At 53.1% G+C, this 24328-nt stretch overlaps 1 pseudogene; it reads left to right on the forward strand.

Moving 5' to 3' along the window:
• Positions 1-24328, forward strand: part of LOC136303661 (uncharacterized) — a 372218-nt pseudogene that overhangs the window by 123717 nt on the left and 224173 nt on the right.

The following is a 24328-nucleotide window of genomic DNA, read 5'->3' on the forward strand; positions in this document are numbered from 1 at the left end:
CTTAACAAAAAGTGACCCGTATTTTTCACAGAGAAAATCAGCTGAATTTCTTGTCAGTTGAAGTAGATGTGGTGAGAAACAGTGACAGCGATTCAAACCGATTTTCTAACCTCGTAATCCAGAGGGAATTTAGTGTTGATTTTCTTCATTGTATGCACAACATTTTGGAGTTCTTCTGGATCCTTCAAGGAGGTACCCACTACGGACCAAAAACTAAAAGGGGGATTATGGCATTCATTCTCTTGTAACACCTATTTCCACTAAGCTGTAGCTTCAACTTAGTAAGGAAAAGGAGAGATTTTCTTTAGTCATGCAGTGTGGAATAAATGGTGTAGGAACAGCCACAATCCCAGGTGTAAGAACAGCGTGTTCTTGCTCTTAACAGGACATTGGGGACAAAAAAAGCCCCAAAATCTTCATGATTCACCTCTTAGGTAAAACCAGAATGGTTCATGTTGTCAAACTAGCAGGTAATAGAAATAACAAATATCCCTGGGCTGGGGCAGAAGCCTGGGAGTCAAAGGCTTGGGAAAAGAGAGCTGGCAAAGCCAGCCCAAGGTGCAGGCAGGCATTGGGCTCAAGGCAAGAGGGAGCCTGTGCTGCCAGCACGGGAAGGGACTCCAGGAACAGGAGCTGGCCGGTGGCAGGAGCAGCTCCTGCTGTCGCTGCCAGGGAAGGGCTGGCAGCGCGCAGGAGCTGTGGGCACTTTGCTGATGGACAGCTGGCAAGTTTGAGCGGGCCAGCCGAGGAACAAGAGAGGTGCTGCTTGTTGGAAAAGCCGTTTATGACATGGCTGGATCAGTCTCACCAGGGTCAGTGTTACAGTCCGTGCCATGATGCAAAATGCCTTCCAGCATAGAGTCCCCATGGCCAAAGCAGAAGCAGCAGCAGCAGCAGCCCCGATACAATGCATTCTATTCCTAAATCGTCCAACCAGCTACAAACACGATGCTATTCCTGTCTTTTTGCACCTATCCTGGTCTAACACAGCTGTGTGACAACGCTCATCATTTCTTATACAAGGCCTATGCCCACAGCCTATCTATTCTGTCTAGCAATGTCAGCAATGCTCTGCTATGTTTATAATATGTCTAAGACTTAGTTAACTTTGTACAAGGTAATGCTACTGAACTTTAAACTGGACTTCAGGGATTTTCTGTCAACTAATACAGTCTCTTCTTTGCTTAAGGCACTTAAGGAATCTCTTTACTCACCTAAAACTACAACTTACGTTCCCACTTCATGTCGGTGTGACTTTATGGATCTCAGTTTCTCTGAGGGTTTCAAACCAACACCTGCATCCTTTTCTGCCTCTAAGCTGTGTGCACGGGGTCCTGGGAGATTTCTATCTGCTTTCCAACAGGGCTGGGACACAACTCCATTCGTCCTTTCTCTCTTCATTCCCAGGTCTCCACACAGTGCAGGTGGTTTCCAGCTGTGACCTCCTGTCCAACGGAGAATCCATCCCCATCACCATCATCGGCATCACTCAGGTACCCCCAAACCCTCCCGGGATCCCCAACCCCACCCTCGGACCCCCAAGCCCCCCCAGGCTCCGCTGCCGAAATCAGGGGGAGTGGTGTTGCCCTTTTAAGGGGAGTTATAGTGGGAACCGACAAAGGGGCTCTTAAAGCGGCGATGGTAGACAGGACCCCAAAAATCCACCCTGGGAGGCAAACGGAATGGAGGCCCCATAAAAATGTCACTTAAAGGGGTCATGAGCCCCCCTTGAAAGAGACTTGTGAGGCTGCGGCCTCACAAACACCCTAAAATAGGGAAAAAACACCCCTGTAGTGGTGGGATCCCACCTGGTTACCCCCTGAGTGGCTGGAGCCATCGCGCTGCTCCTATGCACTCCCAGTATGATCCCGGTATGATCCCAGTGTAACTCAGTCACCCAGGAGCTGCTCTTGGTATGATTCCAGTACAGCGCAGTCACTCCCACTCCTGGCATCCCCTCCCAAGCCATCTCTGCGTTCAGACCGGTCCCGGCTCCATCCCCACCCCTCCCGTGGCGGCGAGGGGTTCAGAGAACGGGGGAGGAGGAGGAGGGGGGAGGGAAGGAGGGAGGAAGAGGCGGAGCGGCAGCGGGAAGCGGGAGGAAGAAGAGCAGAGGAGGGACCGGGCGGCTCCAGCGCTCCCCGAACCCGCAGCCCCCCGGGACCATCGGCCCCGTCCTGCAGGTGCCCGGGGAGGGTGAGCTCGCCCCAAATATCCCGGGTGGGGTCCCTGGGTTTGGGGTTTTGGGGTGGATGTTTGAAGCGTTCAGGGCTTCAAAGCCGAGCAGCAGACCCCTGAGGGGGGACATGGTGGGGTCCCCGGGAGGTGTTTTTGGGGGGTCCCGGTGCCGGCAGTGGCTGCTCACAGGATTAGCCCAGTCAGTCCCAGTATGATCCCAGTCTCTCCCAGCAGGGCCCCAGTCACTCACACTTGCCCCCAGTGTGCCCCCAGCTCCCGCCAGCACAGTCCCAGTCACTCCCGGTCTGGTCCCAGTCCCCACCTGCATGGTCTCAGGCATTCCCAGTCTATCCCAGTTGCCCTGAACATTCTTGTAGTCATTTCCAGGTACTCCCAGTTTCCTCAGCGTGGTTCAGTTGCCCCCAGTTTTATCCCAGTCACTCTCAGAATATCCCAGCTGTCACCAGCATGCAGCCTGTCATTCCCAGTTGTCACCAGCATGCAGCCTGTCATTCCCAGTTGCTCCCAGTTTCTCCCAGTGCGTGAGCAGTTGGCTCCCGGCACGGGCCTTGTAGCTCCCAGGAACCCCCAGTAAGTTCCATTCACATCCACTGACACCCACTACAATCCCAGTATGATTATAGCCACTCCCAGTATGATTGCAGTCACTTGCAGTCTAACTCCAATCACTCCCGGTCCCTCCCAGTATGAAGCCAGTCGCCCCCAGTGTGGTCCCAGCTACTCCCTGTACATGTCAGCATGACCCCAGTAGCCTCCAGTATGATCCCCATGATTCCCAGTCTCTCCCAGCATGCTCCCAGTCACCTCCTTCTCTTCCCAGTTGCTTTCAGCATGATTCCACTTGCTCACAGCCCCTCCCAGTCAATCCCAGTAGGATTCCAGTCACCCTCAGAGTGATCCCAGTCTCACGCAGCACAAGCCCAGCGGCTCTCACTGTGATCCCACTGTGATCCCAGTAGGATCCCAGTTGGCACCAGCAGAGTTCCAGTTGTTCCCAGCTCCTCCCAGCATGATCCAAATTGTCCCCCGTTGCCCCTAGAGTAGTCCCAGTCCCTCTCAGCATGTTCCCAGTCATGTCCAGTTGTCCCCAGTGTGGCCCCAGTCCCTCTGACTTGTTCCCAGTTGCCCCCAGCGTGGTCCCAGCTGTTCCCAGTGTGGTTCCAGTCACCCCAGTATGGTTACAGACACTCCCAGTATATCCCAGTTGCCCTCAGCAGGCCTGTGGTCATTCCCAGGCACTCCCAGTTGCCCCAGTAAGGTTCTAGTTACCTCAGAATGATCCCAGTCTTTCCCAGTTACTCCCAGTTGCCTCTGGTACAGTCCCAGTTTCTGTCAGTTGTGGGAAGTGTGGTCCCAGTTGTTCCCAGTGTGATCCCAGTTGCCCCAGTTGTGGTCACAGTCCCCTCAGCATGGTTCCAGCACCTTCCAGTTGATCCCAGTTGCTCCCAATATGTCCACAGTTTCCTCCTGGGGTGATCCCAGTAGGCCTCGAGGTCACTGCCAGTATGGTTCCAGTCACTTCCAGTATGATCCCAGTCACTTGGACTACAATCCCAGTCCCTCCCAGTATGGTCCCAGTTGCACCCAGTCACCCCCAGTATGGTTACAGTCAGCCCCAGTATGACCCCAGGCACTCCCAGATACTCCCAGTAGTATTCCAGTCATGGCCAAACTGACTGACCTTTCATTCCCAGCGCTGGCCCATTTGCTCCCAGTGTGAATCCAGTCACTCCCAGTCACTCCAAATAAGATCCCATTTGTTCCCAGTGTGGGCCCAGTTGCTCCCAGTCACCTCCAGTATGGTTCCAGTCACGGCCAGCACCTTTCCAGTCACTCCCAGTCTGGTTCCAGTATGATCCCAGTCACACTCAGATTCTCCCAGTACTATTCCGGTCACTCCCAGTCTGATCCCAGCCAGTTCCAATTGGATCCCAGTACGACCCCGGCATGGGCACAGCTGCTCCCATTAGCATCCAGCACGGTTCCAGTTGTCTCCCATTTACCCCCACTGTGGTTTTAGTCTCTCCCAGTGTATCCCAGTTGCTGCCAGCATGTTCTCAGTCGCTTCCACGTGTCCTTAGCTGCTTGCAGCCTGATCCCAATTGCCCACGGCCACTCCCAGTCACCTTCAAGGCAGTCCCAGTTGCTCCAGTTATGATCCAGTATGATCCCAGCATCCCTCAGCATGGTTCCAGTTGCTCGCTGTTCCTCCCAGTGCGATCCCAGTTGCACCCAGTTTCCCCAAGTATAGTCCCAGTCACTCCCCACAGGATCCCAGTCCCTCCCAGCATGGTCCCAGTCATGCCCAGTTGCCTCCAGTGTAGACCCAGTCACTCCCACTCATTCCCAGTGTCCCCCAGCGTGGTCCCAGTTCTCCCCAGCATGGTCCTGGCTGTTCCCAGTGTGGTTCCAGTCGCCCCAAGTGTGGTCACAGACACTTCCAGTATATCCCAGTTGCACTCATCATGCTTGTAGTCATTCCCGGTCACTCCCAGTTGCTCCAGCACAGTTTTAGCTGACCCCAGTACAATCCCAGTCATTGCCAGTGTGATCCCAGTACGATCCCAGTACACACCTGTCCCTCCCAGTGATCCCCTACTCCTCTCGGTGTTCCCCCCTCTCGGATCTCCAGGCTCCAGAGGGGAGCCCCAAGGGCTGGAAGTGCCCAGCCAGGGTCCCCAGCAAGGCCCAGTGTGGATGTGCAGCGCCCAGTTTTCCCAGTTTCCCTCTCCTTTTCCCCGGGCCGGGTTCCCCCCGGCCCCAGCGGGTGGGAGCAGCCGAGAGCCCCGCGCTGCCCATCCCGACCTGTCCCGGCTCCATCCCCGCTCCTCCCGCGGCCGCCAGGGCTTCGGGAACGGGGCACCGGGGTGTGCCTGCTCCTGGCGGAGGAGGAGGGCTGGGAGAGGAGAGATGGAGAAGGAGAGCGAGAAGGGATGGAAGTACGGGAAGGAGGTGGGGTTAGGGAGGAGGAAGGATGGAAGGGGAGGAGCGGGAGGAGGAAGAAGAGGAGGGACAAAGGAGGGTCAAGAAAAGGAGAAGGACCACGAGGTCGAGCGCTCTCTGAATTCACAGCCCTCGGCCCGTGGCATCATCACGCCCCATCCCACAGGTGACCGGGGAGGGGGAGCTCGGCCCAGATATCCTGGGTGGTCCCTGGGTTGGGTTTTTTCGGAGGGGATATTTTGAAAATGAAAAACTCCAAAGCTGAACAGAAAATGCCCCTTGAAGGGACACTGGGGGGTCCCAGTGTTGGCTGCCGTCAGAGGCAGCCTGGAGGAGCAGAGCCCTGTGCCCCCCAGGAGCCCAAAGTGGGGAGCCCAGAGAGGGGGGAGCACCGCCATTGGCGGGACCCTCAACAGCCTGGAGAGGGGCAGGGGGGACTCCTTGGACCCCCTGCACCCCAAAGCAGAGAACTGCGGGAGAATGGACTCTGGGACCCCAAAACCCCCCAGCATCCCTAAACGGGGAGACACGAGAGGGGGGAGTTTTTTTGATTTCTGGGGAGGGTGGGAACCAAGTAGACGAGGGACCTCTAATACAAGCTTGACTCCCAGCAGCTGGGACAGGGGGTAACCCCTGAACACCAAAGGGGAGAGGCCAGAGACAGAGAATTCCTGGGAGGCATTTTCAGGACTGAATCTTGGTGTTTGGGAGGTTTTTATGGACCCCAGATGTCTGGTCACTTCCGGAGATGGACTTGGGCAGAGGGACCTTCAAAGTCAATGTACTCATCCTGTGTTTTTCCCCTAATCAGGATTTCCCATTCCCAAACCTTGGCCAGAAGAAGGCTGTGAAGAAGAGGAAGATGCCCTGGGAGCCCCAGGCAGGTGAGGAAGCCACTGCTCCTTTCCCCCTCTCTCCTGCTCCATCTCCCAGCCCAGCATGGCCCCAGCTACAGGACAACCCCGCACCGACGCCGTCCTGCTCAGGACAAACTGAGGGGATCTCTGTCCCCGTCCTTCTGGCACAGAGGCAAATCCCATCCTCTCCTTTTCCTTCCTCCCCCAGACAAGGAGCTGAGGATGGAGACCAGGGAGGACAAATTGCCTCAGCAGAACCTCATGGAAGAGGCATTTGTGAGCAGCTCCACGGCGCAGGAATCCAACAGGGGAGAAAAGCCCCAGAGATCCCACATGAAGAGGGGCTCCAAACCCATCCCAGGGTGCTCTGAGGAGGAAAGACCAAACCTGTGCTGGAAAGGCAGCTGGAGATCCAGCCGGATCTCTCAGCTTGTCCATGAGCAGCCTCATGATGGGGAGAAGCCCCACAAGTGCTTGGAGTGTGGGAAGAGCTTCAGGCAAAGCTTCCACCTGATCCGCCACCAGATGATTCACACTGGGGAGAGGCCCTGCGAGTGTCCTGAGTGTGGGAAGAGCTTCAGAGACAGCTCCCACCTGATCCGACACCAGATGATCCACACTGGGGAATGGCCCTATGAGTGCTTGGAATGTGGGAAGGGCTTCAGTGAGAGCTCGAACCTGATCGTCCACCAGATGATCCACTCTGGTGAGAAGCCCTTCGAGTGTGGGGAATGTGGGAAGAGCTTCAGCCAGAGATCCAGCCTTATTGTCCACCAGAGAATCCACACTGGGGAGAGGCCCTTTGAGTGTAGGGAATGTGGTAAGAGCTACATCCAGAGCTCCAACCTGATCAGCCACCAGAGGACCCACACTGGGGAGAGGCCTTATGAGTGCTTGGAATGTGGGAAGAGCTTCAGCCGGATCTCCCACCTGTCCTCCCACAAGAAGATTCACACTGGGGAAAGGCCCTACGAATGTCCCAAGTGTGGGAAGAGGTTTCACACCAGCTCAGACCTCCTCATACACGAGCGGATTCACACGGATGAGAGGCCATTCCGCTGTCCCGACTGCGGGAAGGGATTCAAGCACAACTCCACCCTCATCACCCACCAGCGCATCCACACTGGGGAGAGGCCCTACGAGTGTCCCCAGTGTGGGAAGAGCTTCACCCACAGCTCTGCCTTGACCCGACACCAACGGAGCCACCAGTAAGGGAACCCCTGCAAGTTCCCCTGACTGGAGGAAGAGCTTCGTGCACTGCTCCAGCTTCATCCCCCATCAGAGGACCCACGTTGAGAAGAGCCTTGGTGACCCACAATCCCCATGATCCTTGTTGGAAAATGCCTGGTGGTTCTTTTATATTGTTATAATTATCTTTTGATTTAGCTTCATCCTATCAAAAAACAGAAAATAGGAGTGAAACCCAACCAACTCATCAAAGGCATCTAAAGCCTCACTTTTTACTAGTGTTTCAGGGGAATCTGGGATTTAGCGATATACTTGGGAGGATATGGGGGTTTGGGGGGCATTTGGTGTAGTTGTCTCCATTGCTTGGCACTCAAAAGGCAGGAGGTATTTATCTGTCACGTCAAAACCACTCAATGCCACTGAAAACTACTCAATCCCACCCCAAAATTACTCGATTCCACAGCCCCTTAGAGTGGAACAGAGTTGGAAGGGGTTTGGGTGAAGTGGGCTGTAAATCAGGAGGGGTGAGATGGGCATTGGGTGAGGTGGGATGGGTGGGATGGAGTTTAGGAGGGGTGGGATGGGGGAAATAGAGCTTGGGAAGGGGGTCTTGATGTCCAGCAGGGGTGGGATGTGTTGCGGTGGGGATTGGGAGGGTGTGGTGAAGTCTGGAATGAGACAGCCAAAGGTTGGGGATGACAAAGAGAGGGGGAACCCGTTCCTGAGTGAGTTTTTGGGTATTCCACATTCCTGAAGGGATTCTGGTGCATCCCACATTTCTGAGACAGTTTGGGGGGGGGTTCCTGAGAGCAGCTCCATGCAGTCCCATTGCCAGGGGTGGGTGCCTTGGGCATGAGCTCAGAGCTGCAGCCAGAGTCCATTGCCTCAGTGCTGGAGAGCAGAGAAATGATGAATGGCCCCAGACATCTCCAGGGTGTGTTTGGGGGTCAGGGCAAGTTCTGTGTAGGTGGGGCGGTCACTGCCCCAGCCCCAGCCACGGCACCCTCTGCTCCAGCCCCAAAGTGGCTGCCCCTGGCACCTCAAAAATGCCACCAGAGAGGGACCAGAGGAGGCCAGGCTGTGACACAGGTGTGACACTGACACGTCCCACGGCCCCGGAGCTCCCAGCAGCTGAGATGGCACTGCATCCAAAGGTGACTGTGGATCTCTCTCTTCCTCTCGCTCCTCTCCTGACTTCCTCTTCTCAACCTCTGAATAACTTGATGTTGTATGGTTTTGAGTTTTCTGAATCACTGCTTTGTGACGTGCCTTACCATAATTCCAGGTTTAAGATAAGTTATAAGGTAGTTAAATACTATTCCTTTATAAATGGTTAGTCATAGGTTATACATTAAGATAAATACTGTGAAGTGCTGTTCTTCTGCTAAATTGAGAAGTTTAAATTGTAAGTTAAGGTTAAGGTAGAAGTTAAGTCCTGTTCAGTTTGAGCTCTGTTAAGCTTTTAGGCTGTGTTCCTTTTATCCGTGCCCTCACTCTCCTCTTGTCCCACACACACAGGGACAGTTCTCAGTTCGTTTCTGGTTTGATTGCCTGGATTTGGTTTGGTTTGGTAGTTGCTTTGCTTCCTTGGTGTGCCTGAAGCATCCAGTCAGGGATAGAGTGACTCTTGCCAAGGACCTTTGTCATGCCTCACCACCTGTGCTCCTAATTGGTGATTTTTGTCAAATATGCTGATCTGCTAAACTTATAAAGCTGCATTAACCCTGTGGGCAGATGCGCATTTTGTGGCCATTTTCCAGATCTGCCCCTTGGAGGCCTCCAATAAAGATCAGCCTTTCTATTACCTCCTCTATAATATTGTCTCCAAAGGGTGTTACTTTATTTCTAGGTTCTGTAAGGCATCAACACAGCGGGGCCTCCTGGCACCCAGGAGACCACTGTGACACAATGACATCTTGGGGAGCCAAGTGTCAGCTGCAAACACAGCGGGGCCTCATGGAAGCCAGGGGCCACTTGGACAGTGCCAGGGCACGTGGAACTCAGTGTCCACTGTGACACAGCACAGCCCCATGGAACTCAGCAGACCGCTGTGACAACATGGAATCTCACGGATCAAGGCTCTGCTTGGGCAAAGTGGAGCCTCCTCAGACACAAAGGGATGTGTGTCTGTGATGTCAACCCTGTGCCTCCCTCACCTGGCTGTGGTGTCCTTCTTTATTTGCCCACCTGATCTATTTGCCCACCTGATCTATTTGCCCACCTGAACCCCCCTCCATCTCTTCCCCATCCCTGGATCTGGCCCTGTCAGTTCTGTACTTGGTGGTGCCTCCAGCACCATCTACAGCCTGAGGAATAAGGAACTCATGGATTCCATGAGGAAACTGCTGACTGGATTTGAGAATCAATAAACTGCCTCTTTTCTTCTGCATGTAACCTTCTGAATGTAACTTATTTCAGTCTCAGCCTATTGGTCCTGTTTTTCCATTTCCACATTTTCTTAATACATTCTACTGTCACATTTTCCACAAATGAATACTATTACCAACAGTATTTCCACATGAATATCTGCCATTATTCAGTATCGCAATGACTTTCAAAAGCTTTGTTTCCTGTGCATCTGAATAAAATAATGATTTTTTGCAGCCGTGAAGGAAAGAAGCTCCCAGCACAGCCAGAACAGTCAGGGGCAATGGCCCTGGCTGTTTCCACATCTGCTCTTCCCAGCTCCACACTCCCCTTCCCAGCCCTTCTGTGGGTGCAAGGCTGGGCTGCTGTGGCAGCTTGGTCACTGTCCTGCTGCGTGTCCCTGCTGTGACCACAGGCAGGGACAGGCCATGGGCACTGCTGGGACACAGCCAGGCTCCAGCACAGCAGCTCCATCAGCAAAGGGCATCTCCTGAGGGCAGGGCAGGAAGGCTTTGCTCTCCTCCAGAGCTGCTGTCAGGAAGATGCTCCAGGAATGCCCTGGCCAAGCAAAGCCCAGTGCCTGGGACACAGGGGGAGTGTGCAGGGTGGGCACACAGCAGTGTCCCGGCACAGCCAGAGCTCCTGGCATGCAACTGAGCGAGCAGCAGAGCAGGGCCTGGGCTGTGTCTCTGGGGACAGCCTGGGAAGGTGCCCCAGGGCAATTGTTCCACAGCAGCCCCTGCAACCACCGTTGGCAGCAATGGCCTCTGCCCTCACCTGCAGGAGCTTGTTTGTCCCTGCATGGAGGGACACCAAGGGTCCAGGCCAGCAGTGCCTGTTTGCTCTGTGCTGAGGAGACTTCAGCAGTGCATCCTGTGTGTGTGGGGGGGGAGATGAACCCCAGGGAGCACAAACACCATCATTAGCACTCAGGGCTGGCACAATTCCAGTGGCACAAACAGTGCCTCGAGGCCACTTCACTCCAGAGGAATGTCCTCTGGTGTGTTGGTTTAGCACGGGTGGTAAAAAACCGATTAGTGACTGACTTTCAAGATGGAAGGCCGGATTGGCCAGTTAAATATAGATATACACCTCTGAGTCACACAAGCTTAAAATCACCCCGGGGACTTCCTTTTCCCTTCCAGCCCCAGAAGGAAGAGGTAAGAAGACAGCCCAGCTCTCTCCCTGCAGTGGGGCCCGGGCTTTTCACCTGGCCCAGTGACTCCCGGGCCGCGGGACGGGATGACCATATGCCCCATCCCATCGGTTTTTTAGCAGTTGTAAAACACCCTTCTGCTCCCCTATAGCAGGGAAGCTGGCCCGAGAAACCACACAACCCCAGTATTGAAAGATGAAAGGTGGCCACCAGAGGCCAAGGTCAGCCAGACCTGTTCATCTTGGCAGCTTTTGTCTGGAAGAAATCCTTGGATAGATGAAAATTTTGAGGCCAAATTCCAATTTTGGCCATGAGCACCTGGAGGAGAAGGATGGTTCTTTTCCATAGGAAGAAAAGCACAGCCCCAGTGTTTCAATGCAGCTGAGAGCTGGCCCTCAGGAAGCCAAAGGAAGCTAGACTTGGCGGTACTGGTGACTTTTGTCTGGGAACAATCCTTGGATGAATGGAATTTGGGAGGTGGAATCCCAAGTTTTGCGATGGGTGCCCAGTCAAGGATATGAAAGAAAAGCACAAGGTCCAAGTGTTTTGGAAGGAGATGAGAGGTGGCCACAGTAAGTGAGGGCAGCCAGACCTGTCTCTCCTGGCAGTTTCTGTCTTGGAACAATCTCTAGATATATGGAATTTGGGAGATGGATTCTCAATATTGGCCATGGGCACTTGGACATGAAAGATGTTTCATTCCATAGGAAGAAAAGCACAGAGCCCCAGTGTTTTGAAGGCAGATCAGACGTGGTCCCCAGGAGGCAAAGGCCAACAAGACTTGTCTGTCCTTGCAGCTCTTCCCTGGGAGCAATCCTTGGATAGAATCTGGGAGGTAAAAACCCAATTTTGACCATCGGCTCATGGACAAGAAGGACAGTCTTTTTCCACAGGAAGAAATGCACAGAGCCCCAGGGTTTTGGTGATAGATCACCAGAGGTGATCTGGGGTCCAGACGTGGCCTCCAGGAGGCCAAGCCAGACAGACTTTTCTCTCCTGGCAGCTTTTGGCTGGAAGCAGTCCTTGGATATACAGAATTTTGGAGGCCAAATGCCAATTTTGGCCATGGGTCCCTGGAGAAGGACAGTTCTTTTCCATTGGAAGGAAAGCATGGAGCCCCAGGGCTCCAGGGGCAGATGGGAAGCGGCCCTCGCCATGCCAAGGTCAGCTGGAGCTCTCAGGCAGCCCCTGGGAGGCCAAGTCAGCCAGAGCTGTTCCATGTTCCCTTGGTTCCAAGGGGGCCTGCAGTGTCACAAACGTGTCCTTGGTTCCTCAGTGTCACAAAGGTGTCCTTGGGTCCACAGCGCCCAGCAGTGTCACAAGGGATTCCATGATTCCAAGGGGACCTGGAGAAGCACAATGGTCTCCCTGGATCCACGGGGCCTCTCAGGATCACACTGGCCCCTTGGTTCCATGGGGCCCAGCAGTGCCCCCATGATCCCCTTGGATCAAATTCCAAACTTACAGGGCTCCCAAGAAAAACTGTAGCAAAAGGAAGACCAGTTCTTCACTATAAAATACATAGAGAACGGAACAGAACAAACACCACCATGGTTGTAACTTCGTGTTATTTAGGAATGGAGCTAGAGCCTAGACCCAATAAGCCTCTCCAGAGGAAAAGTCACTCAGGCAAAGCAGTCAAGCTCAAACATCCACACACACCACACGGCTAGCTCAGCAAGGAGAGGCAGAAGGCCCTTGCACTAGATCACTTCCAGCCAGGTTTATTTCCAGGAGCCAAAGGGAAATCCAGGGCAAAAGCAGTGAACATGTGCCGGTCTCAGGCTTAAGTATGAGGTTCAGCAGCCAAAGACCTTGAGGCATGGAGGTGGAGCAAAGGGCAGGAAAGGTCAGTGTCCCATAGGGAAAATGGGGCCAGTCACCGGGGTCGCACAACCCATGGAGACACGGAGGAATGGAGAAACCAAAGGGCCAGGGGCATTAGGGAGGGGAGAAACTGGGGCAAACCATCATCTACAGAGCACCACTGGCAAGTCCCCTCTCTCAGGCTGGGCAGGTAACTATGGTCTGTACTGCCAAGGCCAGACTCTGGGTAAGATGTCGAGGGGCTGCAGGGACTCCACACATGATAACAGAAGGTTCCCACCTAGAAGCACAAATGATCATGGCATTCTCCATCCCTGAGCCACCCCCAGGACAGATTTGAGGAATAAGCCTTGTGAGAGCCCACCAGGAGCAGAGGATTCTTCCTCTCCCAAGCAGCAGAGGAGCAGAGAAGCAAGTCAGCAAGCCCTAGTCACCATGCCAAGGAGAAAACAAACAAGAGAAAAGCAAAACGCCAAAACCACAGGGCAAAAGGATCTCAAATCACATGCACTGTGCCACATGGCTGCTGAGCCAATCACCCCAACCAGAATGAAGAGCAGCCCCTGGCCCCCAACCCCTGCAGGATCCCAGGCTGCCCCTCCACCCATCGGGATATTCCCAGAGCCAGGAGAGGGGAGGCAGTGACTATTCCAGACACAAAACAAAAACCAACTCAAAATGGTGATGGCAAATGAACCATCCCCAAGACAGTTCCATGAGGCTGCACTGAGTCACAAGGGGCACTGGGTTATACAAGAGCTGGCAATGTCCAAGGGACACTTGTGTCTGAGGAGGCTCCACTTTGCCCAAGCAGAGCCTTGCATCCATGAGATTCCATGTTGTCACAGCGGTCTGCTGAGTTCCATGGGGCTGTGCTGTGTCACAGTGGACACTGAGTTCCACGTGCCCTGGCACTGTCCAAGTGGCCCCTGGCTTCCATGAGGCCCCGCTGTGTTTGCAGCTGACACTTGGCTCCCCAAGATGTCATTGTGTCACAGTGGTCTCCTGGGTGCCAGGAGGCCCCGCTGCGTTGATGCCTTACAGAACCTAGAAATAAAGTATCACCCTTTGGAGACAATATTATAGAGGAGGTAATAGAAAGGCTGATCTTTATTGGAGGCCTCCAAGGGGCAGATCTGGAAAATGGCCACAAAATGCCCATCCGCCCACAGGGTTAATGCAGCTTTATAAGTTTAGCAGATCAGCATATTTGACAAAAATCACCAATTAGGAGCACAGGTGGTGAGGCATGACAAAGGTCCTTGGCAAGAGTCACTCTACCCCTGACTGGATGCTTCAGGCACACCAAGGAAGCAAAGCAACTACCAAACCAAACCAAATCCAGGCAATCAAACCAGAAATGAACTGAGAACTGTCCCTGTGTATGTGTGACAAGAGGAGAGTGAGGGCACGGATAAAAGGAACACAGCCTAAAAGCTTAACAGAGCTCAAACTGAACAGGACTTAATTTCTACCTTAACCTTAACTTACACCTTAAACTTAATTGACCAAAAGAACAGCACTGGGTTGGCAGCCACTTTGGGGCTGGAGCAGAGGCCGCCGTGGCTGGGGCTGGGGCAGTGACCGCCCCACCTACACAGAACTTGCCCTGACCCCCAAACGCACCCTGCAGATATCTGGGGCCATTCATCATTTCTCTGCTCTCCAGCACTGAGGCAATGGACTCTGGCTACAGCTCTGAGCTCATGCCCAAGGCACCCACCCCTGGCAATGGGACTGCATGGAGCTGCTCTCAGGAACCCCCCCCCCCAAACTGTCTCAGAAATATGGGATGCACCAAAATCCCTTCAGGAATGTGGAATACCCAAAAACTCACTCAGGAACGGGTTCCCCCTCTCTTTGTCATCCCCAACCTTTGGCTGTCTCATTCCAGACTTCACCACACCTCCCCAGTCCAATCCCAACTCATTTCACCCCTCCTGGACATCAAGACCAGGCTCTATTTCTCCCATCCCACTCCTCCCAATCCCCATCCCACCCCACACAATGCCCACCTCACCCCTCCTGATTTGCATCCCACTTCATCCAAACCCCTTGCAATCCCATTCCATCCCAAGGGCCTGTGGAATCAAGTAATTTTGGGGTGGGACTGAGGAGTTTTCAGTGGCATTGAGTGGTTTTGAGGTGACAGATAAATCCCTCTTGCCTTTTGAGTGCCAAACAATGGAGACAAGTACACCAAATGCCCCCCAAACCCCCCATATCCTCCCAAGTATCTCCCTGAATCCAAGATTCCCCCAAAACATAAGTAAAAAGTGGCGCTTTAGATGCCTTTGACGAGTTTGTTGGTTTTTACTCCACTTTTGTGTGTTTTAAAGGAATGGAGATGAATCAAAAGGTAATTAGAGGCAAAACAAAAGGACCTCCAACTACTTCCCAATGTGGATACTGGGGATTGTGGACCACCAAGGCTCTTTTCAATGTGGGTTCTCTAATGGGGGATGAAGTTGGAGCAGTGCACAAAGCTGTTCCCACAGTCAGGGCACTCGCAGGGCGCCCCTTGCCAGTGGTTCTGTTGCTGGTGTCTCAAGGATGAGCGCCAGGAGAAGCTCTTCCCACTCTGGGACACTCATAGGGCCTCTCCCCAGTGTGAATGCGCCGGTGAGTGATGAGGTTGGAGTTTTGCTTGAATCCCTTCCCGCAGTTGGGACAGTGGAAGGGCCTCTCCTCTCTGTGAAACCGCTGGTGCAGGAGGAGCCTGGAGCTGGTCTGAAACCTCTTCCCACACTCAGAACACTCCTAGGGCCTCTCCCCAGTGTGGATCCTCTGGTGGGAAGTGAGGTGGGAGTTGAGGGTAAAGGTCCTGCCACATTCCCCACACTTGTAGGGCCTCTCCCTGGTGTGGGTCCTCTTGTGGACAGTCAGACTGAAACTCCGGCTGAAGCTCTTCCCACATTCCAAGCACTCCTAAGGCCTCTCCCCAGTGTGGGTCCTGTGGTGGCGGATCAGGTCGGAGCTGTCTCTGAAGCTCTTCCCACATTCCCCACACTTGTAGGGCTGTTCCCCAGTGTGGATCTTCTGGTGGAGGGTCAGATGGGAGTTTTTGCTAAAGCTCTTCCCACACTCAGAACACTTGTAGGGTCCCTCCCTGTCACGGAGCACCAGGTCTGAGCTCTGGCTTGATCTCTGGCTGACTTCCTGGCACAGAGTGGGTCTTTCCTCCTCAGAGCACCCTGGGATGCGTCTGGAGCCCCTCCTCGTGCGGGATCTCCAGGACTTTTCCTCCCTATTGGATTCCTGTGATGTGGCGCTGTTCAAAACAGCCTCTTCCATGAGGTTCTGCTGTGGAGATTTGTCCTCCCTGGTCTCCAACCTCAGCTCAATCTCTGGGGAAGAAAGGACAAGGAGAGGATGGGATTTGCCTCCGTGCCAGAGGGAAGGGGAAGCAGATCCCCTCAGTTCACCCCCATCAGGACGGCATTGGCAGCGGGGTTTTCCTGCAGCCAGGGGCCAGGCTGGGCTGGGAGATGGAACAGGAGAGAGGGGGAAATAGGCACTGACTTCCTCCTCACCTGCCTGGCTGTCCCGGGACATCTTCCTCTTCCTTGCATCCTTCTCCTTCATCTGGCCTAGGTCTGGGAATAGGCAATCCTGGTCTGGGAAAAACACAGGATGAGTACACTGACTTTGAAGGTCCCTCTGCCTAAGTCCATCTCCAGAAGTGACCGGACATCTGGGGTCTATAAAAACCTCCCAAATTTCCCCCCTGTCCCAGCTGCTGGGGGTCAGGCTTGTATTGGGGTTCCCCATCTACTTCGTCCCTGCACTCCCCAGGTTGCTGCGAGTACCAGAAATCCAGAAAGCTCCACCCTCTTCGCTCTACACATGTAGGGATGCTGAGGGTTTTATGGGGTTCCGGGGTCCCTTCTCCCCTTATTCTTTGCGTTGGGGTTCAGGGGGTCCAAGGAGTCCCCCCTGCCCCTCTCCAGGCTGTTGAGGGTCCCACAAATCATGGTGCTCCCCCCTCTCTGGGCTCCCCACTTTGGGCTCCTGGGGGACACAGGCTCCTCCAGGCTGCCTCTGCCAGCAGCTGCCACTGGGACCCCCCAATGTCCCCCCCAAGGGGCATTTTCCACTCACTTTTGGAGGTTTCATTCTCAAGATATCCACTCCCAAAAAGAACTCGACCCAGGGACCACCCAGGATATGCGGCCTGAGTTCCCCCTCCCTGGTCACCTGTGGGATGGGGGGGTGATGATCCCAGGGCTGGGAGGCTTTAAATTCAGGGAGTGCTCAATCTCCTCCTTCCTTCTCCTTTTCTTGATCCTCCTTTGTCCCTCCTCTTGCTCCCGCTCCTCCTCTTCCATTACTGCTTTTCCTCGTCCCTAATCCACACTCCTCAAGTACTTCCATCCCTTCTCATTCTCCTCCTTCATCCCCCCCTCTTCCATCCCTCCTCCTCCTCCTCCGCCAGGAGCAGGCACACCCTGGGTGCCCCGTTCCCGAAGCCCTGGCAGCCGCGGGAGGAGCGGGGATGGAGCCGGGACAGGTCGGGATGGGCAGCGCGGGGCTCTCGGCTGCTCCCACCCGCTGGGGCTGGGGGGAACCCGGCCCGGGGAAAAGGAGAGGGAAACTGGGAAAACTGGGCGCTGCACATCCACACTGGGCCTTGCTGGGGACCCTGACTGGCCACTTCCAGCCGTTGGGACTCCCCTCTGGAGCCTGGAGATCCGAGAGGGGGGGACACAGAGAGGGCTGGGGGATCCCAGGAGCAGCATCACTCGGAGGGATTGGGCTGTACTGGGGTACTGGGGTTGAATGCCTATGGGTAAGAATTAAGGGGAAAGCCAACAAGGCTGACATCCTACTGGGAGTTTGTTATCGTCCGCCCAACCAGGAGGAAGAAGTGGACAACTTACTCTTTAAGCAGCTGGAGAATGTTTCAGGATCATCAGCCCTTGTTCTTGTAGGTGACTCCAACCTGCCAGACATCTGCTGGGAACTTAATACAGCAGCAAAGAGGCAGTCCAGGAAGTTTTTAGAGTGTGTGGAGAGCAACTTTTTGCTGCAGCTGGTGAGTGAGCCCACCAGGGGAGGGACTATGTTAGATCTGTTGGTTGCAGAGATGGGCTGGTGGGAGATGTGGTGGTTAGAGGCTGCTTGGGGCACAGTGATCATGAAATATTCATGAATATCGATATTTGGCAAAATCAGGAGGAACATCAATGAGATTTTTACATTGGACTTCCAGAGGGAAGAATTTGGCCTCTTTAGGAGACTTACTCAGAGAGTTCCTTGGGAAGCAGCCCTTAAAAACAAAAGAGCCCAGGAAAGCTGGGCATTCTTCAAAACAGAATTTTTGAGGGCACGGGGACAGACTGTCCCTGCGTGCCGAAAGAGAAGTCGACGAGGCAAATGTCCAGCCTGGGTAGGCATGGAGGTTTTGGAGGAACTTAGGAATAAAAAGAGGATATATCATCTTTGCAAGGAGGGTCAGGTCTCTCAGGAAGTATTTAAGGGGGCTGCTAGAGCATGTAGGAAAAAAATCAGGGAGGCCAAAGTTCAGTCTGAATTTAAAATGGCAACTTCTTTAAAGGATGACAAAAAAATGGTCCAGAACAGAATGGTCCCCCCATTATCCAAGAGGAAGCAGTCAGAGAACTGCTGAGCCACTTGGATGTTCATAGATCTATGGGCCCAGATGGGATCTACCCCAGGGCGATGAGGGAGCTGGCAGATGAGCTTGCGAAGCCGTTCTCCATCATTTACAATCAGTCCTGGCTCACTGGTGAGGTTCCAGATGACTGGAAGCTGGCCAATGTGACACCCATTCACAAAAATGGTAGGAAGGAGGGTCCTGGTTATTACAGGCCAGTTAGCCTGACTAGCAAGGTAATGGAACTGTTTATACTGAGTGTCATCACACAGAATTTACAGGATGGCCAGGGTATCAGACCCAGCCAGCATGGGTTTAGGAGAGGTAGGTCATGTTTGACCAACCTGGTCTCCTTTTTTGATCAAGTGACCCGCCTGGTGGATGCAGGAAAGGCTGTGGATGTTGTGTACCTGGACTTCAGCAAGGCCTTTGACACTGCCTCCCATAGCACACTCCTGAAAAAGCTGGCAGCCCGGGGCTTGGACAGGAGCCCCGGATTAGGAACTGGCTGCATGGCCGGGCCCAGAGAGTGGTGGGGAATGGTGCTGCATCCAGCTGGCAGCCAGGCACCACTGGTGTTCCTCAGGGGTCTGTGCTGGGGCCAGCTCTGGTCAATATTTTTATTGGTGACATGGATGAGGGTATTGAGTCTTTCATTAGTAAATTTGCAGATGACACTAAGCTGGTAGTGTGTGTCAATCTGTTGGAAGGTGGGAGGGCTCTGCAGAGAGACCTGGAATGGTTGGATGGATGGGCAGAGTCCAGTAGGATGAAGTTTAATAAGTCCGAGTGCTGAGTCCTGCATTTTGGCCACAATAACCCCTGAAATGTTATAGGCTGGGGATGGTGTGGCTGGACAGTGCCCAGGCAGAAAGGGACCTGGGGGGACTGGTGACAGCAGCTGGACATGAGACAGCAGTGTGCCCACATGGCCAGGAAGGCCAGTGACACCTGGCCTGGATCAGGAATGGTGTGGCCAGCAGGAGCAGGGAGGTCATTCTTCCCCTGTACTTGGCACTGGTGAGGCCACACCCCGAGTGCTGTGTCCAGTTCTGGCCCCTCAGTTTAGGATGGACATTGAGTGCTGTGTCCAGCTCTGGGCCCTCAGTTTAGGATGGACATTGAGATGCTCAAACACATCCAGAGGAGACAACGAGGCTGGTGAGGGGCTTGGAACACAAGCCCTGTGAGGAATGACTGAGGGAGCTGGGGTTGTTTAGACTGGAGAAAAGGAGACTCAGAGGTGACTTTATCACCCTCTACAATCTCCTGAAAGGTGGCTGTAGTCAGGTGGGGGTTGGTCTCTTTCACCAAGCAGCAAGCAACAGAACAAGAGGACACAGTCTCAAGCTGCACCAAGGGAAATACAGGTTGGATATTAGGAAAAGGTTTTCCATGGAAAGAATAATAAAGTACTGCAATCATCTGCCCAAGGAGGTGGTGGAGTCACATCGCTGGATGTGTTTAAAAAAAGACTGGATGTGGCACTCAGTGCCATAGTCTAGTTGAGTTGTATGGGCATGGATTTGACTCCATGATCTTGGAGGTCTCTTCCAACCTAGTCATTCTGCGATTCTGTGAACCACTGACAAAACTGCAGAAGATTCTTAATACTATAGCTTTTCTTTTATTAAATCTTTTATCAGTAGATATGTTGCTCCTAACTACTTTATGCCTTAAGAACCACAGGTATTCATCATTATTTCATTTTAGTATTTATTATGCCTTTTGAACCCCATGTACAACAGACTAATGCAATTGAAAGTCATTTTCTATCCCAAATAGACCAAAACAATTATTTCTTTATCCCGGTGAGACTAAATCCTGTGTGTCTGGTGTCCCATCTCACTCAACCACTCCAGGTATCTCCACAGGGGATTTCTGACCTGCTTGGCCATGGTGACACCCCCAAGCGTGGCCATTGGGGCCACTGTCCGAAGGTGTTTGGGACTGCTCGGATGTTCTTTAGCAGCAATGTCTGTCTTTTCTCTCTCTGTCTTTATCCTCTCTGTCATTACACTCTCTGTCTTTATTCCCTCTCTTTATTCTCTCCCTTGATGCCTGAAAAAGGCTGGAAATAAATCCCCATAGACTGGTGTCTATAGAGCAGGTATTTGTTTATTGCAGTGCTGGTGGTGAGGGGGATATCTCCACCTATCTCACCCATCCTTGTCATGTGCTGTGGTTTATTTACACAGTAATTATTGTTCAATATTGCCGCGTCATTATAACATCATGGTGAGGCGAGGGTCCGAAGTGACGCAGGGTCCCCAGGCAGGTGCAAAGGAGAGCTGCTTTATTCCAAAACCCTGGCCTTTTAAAGCACTTATTATTAGCTACACAGTTTTAAATCATAACAAACATATTTCAACCGACCACCATGCCCCACAATGTGAACACGATATGATTACATAACTTTTTTTTCTACCTTTAATTCAGTTGAGTCACTTTCCCATAGCCCTCTTCTGCTTGGCCAAAGCAGGAGCCCTGAGCCATGATTTTACAACGCCTTCCCTTTGTAAGGTTGTACCTCTACAACACAGCATCAAACACATGCAGTTATGGTGTTTCTTGGTCTTTCTGGATCTAACCGGTCTAAATTCTCCATTTTGTAGCTAATTGGATTTACATTTGCCAATTTCCCATCAGTACATGCTGCTGCTTCCCAGTATAGCTATACTTGTCTATTTTGAAATTATTCACCTGCTGAGTTTCTGTTTATTTAAGTGTTAAGACACTAGTTAACAATACAGTAGCTATTACATTGTATAGAAAGGTATGATTCAGGTTATATAGATATAAAAAGTTATGATTCAGGTTATATTATATATTATATATCTTATAACTCAAACTGTATAAGCGTCTTGTAACTTTGGCCCAAGTTACATAGGCATCATTCTCTTTACTCTGTCTTTATTTGCACCTTCTTTATCTTCTCTATCTTTATTCTCTCTTATTCCCTCTCTCATTATTCTCTCTTTTCTCTCTCTTTACTCTCTTTACTCTCTAGTCTCTTTATTGTCTCTTTCTCTCTCTTTACTCTCTTTATTCTCTCTCTACTCTCTCTTTATTCTCTCTCTCTTCTCTCTTTATTCTCTTTATCTCTCTTTATTCTCTCTTTTCGTTCTCTTTACTCTCTCTTTATTCTCTATCTTTACCCTCTCTGTTTTCTCTTTACTCTCTCTTTACTCTCTAGTCTCTCTCTTTATTGTCCTTCTCTCTTTATTCTCTTTACTGTCTCTTTATTCTGTCTTTCTCTCTATTCTCTCTCTATCCTCTCTCTGCCCTCTCTCTCTCTGTTTTCTCTCTTTATTCTCTGTTTATTCTCTCTCTTTACTCTCCGTTTCTCCCCGCAGCCGAGCGGGGCTGGCGGCAGCCGCGCTCCCCTCAGAGCCCCTGAGGGCGGCAGCAATGGCGGCGCCGCTCCCTCAGCGCGGGCCCGGCGCCGGCGGGCGGGGAGCCCTCGGCAGCGCCCTGGTGGCAGCAGGGACCGAGCCCCGGCACCGGCCTCTGCCCCGTGGGGCCGCGGAGCCGAGGGGGACACGGGCAGGGCGCTCGGCGCCATCGCCCCCAGCCCCGAAGCCCCTCTGGAAGCCGGCCCGGGGCTCGCCCCCGCCTCCTCCCAGGCCCTGCTGGGCCCGAGCTGTTGCTCAGCGCTGGGCGCGGATCTTGTGCTCGCCCCGAGCGGGGTTTGTTTGCGGCCCGGGGTGCTGAGGATCACTCGGGAAATGTCACTGCAAGGGCGGTGTTTAAAATGATCAGCCCCGGGGCTTCCTTTGTGCTGCGCCTTACGCCGCTGTTTTATTCCGCTTTTAGCGCCTGCCTGTGAAGAGAAGCCCCCCAGGAGAGCGAAAGCTGCTGAAGTCTGACATCCTTGCCCTAAGCAAGGGCACACTGCTGAAAAGATTACAGCTCTTCTCAGGGCACAGAGAAAGCTGACGCTGTTCCACTTGCTATTTGCTCATCCATCTCTGAATATACAAGAAAGCCCTGAAATGTCAGCTTTCAACAGAATGCCTTAGAGTGATGCTTCCTGTGCTGATGACGGTCTTTTAAACCCAGCCTTCTGCCTGACCTCTCCACTGTTGTCTCTCTCTCAAGGTTGTTCTCTCTTACCCCCTCCCATGGGCAGGCCAGTGTTCAGCCATCCCCAGGACAGCAGGGCCCCACCCCACGTCCCTGTGACCTGGGAAGACAAAAAGCATCACTCCAAATGTTCCCCCTTTCCTCCTTCTTCCAGGCATTTGGCCCTGGCAGTGGGGTTTGCTGCTGGTGTCTGTAGGAAGAAGGAGACACCACTCTGACACTTTGGGGCCCATGGAACCAAGGAAGCCCCTGTGACACTGTGGGGCCACATGGAGCCAAGGGACCATTGTGACATTGTGGATCCGAGGAGACCATTGTGACACAACAAGGCCTCGTGGAACCAAGGAATCCAAAGGTGCAAAACATTCCTTGTGGGGTTCTGCCCTGGGGAAGGGGAACCTCATTAGTGGCAGCTTGGGCTTGGCACACCCTTGAGGAAGGTACCTGTTTGTAATGGGGAACCTTAGGAGGTTTAGATTGCTTTAAAAAAAAAAATAAAATAAAACACCTTTTTGCCTGTGTACAGCCAGTTCTCTGAACAAAGCAGATCCCAGGTGACTGAGCAGAGACAGGAGGGGGCTGGGGAATGTGGAGCAAGGTTCTCCACACTGGCTCAGACATCAAGGCACAGCTTCTCTGAGCAGGCCAGACCTGCTTAGGAGAGTCCCTGGATCAATACCAGTCAGTGAATGTTGCAATCACCTCTTCTCTAAAGAGAAAAATGCACAATTTAAAATAAGAATGTGTCTTTCTTAGAAGCTCTTTGAAATATTCCTCCATAACTGCAGTAGGAAAGCTCCCTAATGAACTGCACTACAACAGAGAGAGATCAGGGCAGAGCCATGGTGTGTCAGGACTTGTTTGATCTTAATGAGCCCCATGGTGCATTTGCTGCTGAGCCCTCATGGCCTGAGAGGAGATGGCACAAACCTTTCCAGGAGTCAAAGTCAGAGCACAAACCCAGAGTGTCTCGAGGAATTAATGAGTTCCACTGAGGTCCATCCCCAACACAGGCTCCTCATGGAGTCCTTGAAGGAGAAAATTGGAGGCCAGGATTGCACAAAAACCTCTCAGAGACTCAGTGTGGAAAGGAAAATCCAAAGTGCCTTAAACACCTTGAGGATCTCAAAGCATTAATGAGCCCCCTGAATGTTGTTACTGAGTAAGAATCTCAGGGGAGTAATTACAGCAGATAATTGGAGGCCATGATTGCACAAATTTCTCCGAGACTCCAAGGCAGAAGCAAAACCCAAAGTCCTTTGAAAAACCTGCAGGCCCTTAGAAGCCCCACCAGGGCCATTCCTGACCAAGGCTCCCCAGGGACTCCTTCCAGCAGATCCTTGAGGCCACTGGGATGGGAGGGGGATGCTGAGGGCAGGACAAGGGGCTGACAGTGCCCAGCCTTGCTGAGGCTGTGCCAGGAGGCCCCAGGGCCTCAGGACAAGGTGTCTGCTCACAGCCCTTGGTGGCACAGAGGCTGCTGTGCACCAGGACGCCCAGACTTGGCTTCTCTTTGTCCCCACCTGTCATCACTGCCTGCACTTCTCTGCTCTGGCTGGGGCCTGGGGACACTTTCTCAGTCATGCCCCTCAGCAGGACCCATTAAAACTTCAAGAAACTTTGGAGTTGCATTCTGACTGGGAGCTCTGGAGAGGTTTCTTCAGCTCCCTCTCAGGGACTGATGTTGAGAACCTCAGTAGAAACCCCAAGAGGGTCATGAAAGTCCTTGTGCTGTGTCTGTGCTGCCGAGCTGGGCCGGGTTCCTGGCACAGAGGCAGCTCCTGGCAAGGGCAGCGCTGCAGAGAGACAGCTCTGCCCAGGAGCAGCTCCTGTGCACAGCCCAGCAGGGCTGGGGCACTGCCTGCAGCCACCCCGGGCACAGCACACAGGCACTGAGGGGCTCAACTCAGCCTGGGCTGGCAGCACGGAGCAGAGCTCACTGAGGGCTCACTAGAGGAGAAATCCTCACAGTGTCGGGAACAGTCATTCTCTGGCTGGGGGAAGAGAAGCTGCAGCTCCTGCAGGGATCTCCTGAAGCTGGCACATCCCACAGCTCTGAGGCCCTTCCAGGAGGACTCTCAGAGTCGC

The sequence above is a fragment of the Chamaea fasciata genome, unplaced genomic scaffold (assembly GCF_029207755.1).
Source record: "Chamaea fasciata isolate MVZ Bird 193981 ecotype frontalis unplaced genomic scaffold, bChaFas1.0.hap1 SCAF_40, whole genome shotgun sequence".
Classification (NCBI taxonomy): Eukaryota; Metazoa; Chordata; class Aves; order Passeriformes; family Sylviidae; genus Chamaea; species Chamaea fasciata.